This window comes from Echinops telfairi, unplaced genomic scaffold (assembly GCF_000313985.2).
Source record: "Echinops telfairi isolate 266 unplaced genomic scaffold, ASM31398v2 ScPeMD7_7468;HRSCAF=8506_0, whole genome shotgun sequence".
In the NCBI taxonomy this organism is placed as follows: domain Eukaryota; kingdom Metazoa; phylum Chordata; class Mammalia; order Afrosoricida; family Tenrecidae; genus Echinops; species Echinops telfairi.
The window spans coordinates 35,221,097-35,225,330 of record NW_022111369.1 but is presented as its reverse complement, the minus strand read 5'-3'; positions in this window follow the sequence as shown (position 1 = coordinate 35,225,330).

Here is a 4,234-nt window from a genome sequence, read left to right as displayed (position 1 = left end):
CATAGAGCAATGCAGGCAGTCTGACCACAGGCAGTAAACAGCAGGGCGGGTCACCAGTCACCAACAGTCAGCTAGATGACAGGATCCGACAGTCCCCAGCTCAAGCGATGTATATACACCAGCAGTGTGGCAAAGCAGGTCTTGAAGGAACCTCAAGATCTGGTGACATGGTCCACTGGTTGGGTGTCCCACAGGTGGTGTAGCTCACAAGTTGAGGCAGAGATCTGGCTTAGGCAGCTGCACACTGGTCTGATCACCAGAGAACATAAGAGAGACAGGCAGGGCTTGCTGAACCATTTATCTCTTTGCCCTACAATTAAACTGTGGCCTTATTAAACCCACATGTTCTTATTGGGCAGGTTGGCACATTAAACCTACCTACCACAGGTAGTGAGTTTTGTTTTGGGGTTTTTTTTGGAACTTGTATTTAAAGGAGGGAAAACCCATTGTAGTTGTTAGGTTTAATTTTTTCCCTTGGAACAATAAAAAACTTACAAAATTACAAGGAAAATTTCTGTGGGATACACCTTATTAGTATGTAGATTTCTATGGCTGTTATTTTCTTTTGTTTTGTTTTGAGGGGAGGGCAGGGAGGGTGCAAGTAGTAACTAATTATACATTACTACAATCCCCCTCTTCCACCCCAAAGTAAGGCAGAATTGATGGCTTTTTAAAACATGGTTATCTTGAAGATGTTGGAGAGTGAAGTTAAGGATGACAGGGTATTGTTTTTGGAGTGAATAATTCTGTTCCTAGGCCCTGCTCTGCCACTAATAAATATGTATGTATGTTACTTAACTCTCATTATAAAGTGATCAGCCATGCTTTATTTATTAGAGAACCCATGGCATGCAGCACTGAAAGCAATCAGCGCGCACACACACACACACACACACACTATCCAATGAATTCTAGTTGTTTGATCATACAATAAATTGGAAAGCAGATAGTTTGACCTTGGACAAATGTAAAAAGGCAAAGCTCAAATGAGTAATAAACTGAAATGAAATAAAATCAAGTTTTATAATTCAATATATGCAAATCTAAATTTAAATGAAATAAAACAAGGTTTTATAATTAAACATATGCAAATCAATAAGCTCCCCCCCCCTTTTTTTTGCTTATCAGGAAGAAATTTCCAAAGTAATAGTAATATTGTTGATGATATTGTGGCTGGAGTTATTATTGTACAATTTTCAGAGAAGCTATTTGGCAGTATAAAACATTTGACTCAAAAAAAACCAAACATTTGACTCTTTGAATCAATAATTTTATTTTTAATATTGTAATCTGAAGAAGTAAAAATTAACAATTTTAATTTTAATATTGTAGTCTGAAGAAGTAAAAATTGACATGGCAGTATTTCTAACAATTAAAAATCACAGATAAACTAATTCAAACCCAATCCATACTCACTGCCATCAGGTTGATTCCAATTCATAGCTACCCTCTGGTCGAACTGTCCTTTGGGGTTTCTGAACCTCGTGTACATCTTGAAGTGAGAAGACTGTCTCATCTTCCTCCCAGCATTAGTGAATTCCAACTGCTGACCATTTGGTTAGCAGCCAACACAGAACCCAAAACACACTCAGGACTCTCAGGTTGAATGATTTATTGTACATTCACATTCTGATATTCTGTATCACTTTTGAGAAGGACATGTTGTTGTTAGGTGCCATCGAGTCCTCTCCCACCCATAGCGACCCTGTGCACGACAGAAGGAAACACCGCGGGTCCTGCGCTGTGCTCCCAGTGGTCCCATGCCTGAAGGAAACACCGCGGGTCCTGCGCTGTGCTCCCAGTAGTTGCCGTGCCGGAGCCCATGGCTGCAGCCACTGTGTCCAGCCATCTCCTTGAGGGCCTTCTCTTTTCTGCCACGCCTCCACTTTGCCAAACAAGATATAGACAGTGGCATAGAAAGATAATAGTTAAGGCCATGGAAAAGTACAGAGTACATTATTATGCATAAGAACTAGAGTACTTTACAAAACTATCTATAGGTTGTTCAAATTTTTTAAAAATGCAGAGTAAAATAATTGGAATGTTAGTGGTGGTTTTTTTAATGGAACTTGTTTTGAGTACGTTTTACTTTATTTGTACTTTTATGCATTTTCCAAAATTTCTTCAAACAAACATATTCCTTATTTTGTAATCTGAGTAAAAGCAAATGAATGTTTTGATACATGGCCTCAAAATCTGGTCACCTGATAGCAAATCACTTAAATGTTCGGGTCCCGAGGTAACAAAATATGCCAATTGGATGGTCATCATTTTAAGGTTAGCTTGGTGAGTCTGTAATATATCAGGTTTTCAATAGAAAAATATCTTGCTAAATTCTTTGTCATCTTGGCTAACAAGTACTAGAAGAGAAGGAAATAAGCATTATTTGTTTTTAAACATTTGGTACATTTCCCAAAATACTAATTAAATATAATTAGTTTCTCAGAATTATAATTTCATAAGTGCTTCAATTTTGGTTTAACTCATTTTTGTTCAGTCCTTGTATTCCTGACTTTTTGGATCATAGCAAACTATGGATATGGAAAAGGATGTGGATTATAGAACACTTCATTGGACTCATGTGGCACTTGTACATGAACTCAGAGGCAGTCATTTGAAAAGAACAATGGAATACTGAGTGGTTTAAAACCAGGAAAGGTATGTGTCAGGGTTGTGTCCTTTTACCACACCTATTCAATCGACATGCTGGGCAGATAATCGAAGAAGTTGCATGATATGAACAATTTGGCATCAACGTTGAGAAAGGATTATACAAGAGTATACAGTAGGCAGGTGACACACCTTGCTTGCTAAAAATGAAGAGGGCATGAAGCACTTGTGATGAAGATCAAAGACTTCAGTCTTCATCATGGATTACAACTCAATGTACAGTATACGAAAATCCTCATAGCTGGACCAGACAACAAAATGATCAGTGGAGAAAAGATTACAGTTGTCAAAGATTCCAACTTATTTGGATCCACAATTGATGCATATGGAAGCAGGGCTCAGGAAATCAAAAGTTGGGAAAAGCTGCTTCGCAAGACTTCTTTAAAGTGTGGACGAGCAGGGACGTTACTTTCAGGAGGAAGTGCTCCTTATCCAAGCCATGATAGTTTCAATTGCCTCATGTGCATGTGAAAGTTGGACATGGAATAAGGAAAACCAAAGGAGAATCGATTCATGTGCACTTTGATGCTGGTGAGGAATATTGAAAATACCACGAACTGCTAAAAAGACCAACAAATTTGTTTTGGAAGAAGTACAGCCTCTCCTTAGAAGTCAGGATGATGAGACTTTGTCTCTTGTACTTTGGACACGTTATCCGGAAAGACCAATCCTTAGAGAAGGACAGGCATGCTTGGTAAAGTGAAAGGGCAGGATAAGAGGAAGATGCGTGTTGAGCTAGGTGGACACAAAGGCTGCAATTGTATCCTGCAACAGAACGATTGTGTGGCTGGCCCAGGACTGGGCAATGTTTCATTGTGTTGTGTGTAGGGTCATTGTAAGTCAGAATCAACTTGAAGACACCTCATGAGAACAACATCGTCCTTGCCTATGAATGTGGGGGCTTATAAAATTGTAAACTAACAGACACATTGGCTGTTACTTAAAGGAAGTCTGTGGAGAACACATCAAGCCCCTCTGTCGTAATAAAAACAATGCACGTTAATATCTGTTAGTCAATTTGCTGCTCCCAAGTTTCCTTTAAGTGGGATCTGTTGGCATTTGAGAGCTATCCCTCCCTCTGAAAGGTTCTTCATCACAGCCCCAGTGATTTCTTGGGACGATCCAAAGACAATAGCAAGATGGAGCCCAGAGCGTATTACAAGATGTACAATTGTGCTGTGTCACAAAGAGCGAATGCTGTGACATGATGGTTTTTACCTGCTGGGATTGACTTTGAGAAATTGAACTACTGGTTTCCCCCTCCCTTCAATGCCCCTTGTGGTTCAAGAGTAGTTTCTTGTGCTATTTTAAGTGTTTGTGCTTCTTTTTTGTTGTTGTTGTTGTGTGTTTTTTGTTTGTGCTTCTTGATCCACTATTTGATCTTATTTCAATGATGTCTGTATTATTCTGACAGATAATGTAATACTCATATATAAAATCTAGATCTCTGTCTCAATTTTGAAACATTTAAGGAAGTGGTTCAAGTATTATTGGGAAAATTATGATAAAGATAATTGCTTTTGCTTAGATTCTTTTTGTGTGTGTGTTTATTCCTCCTTTTTTT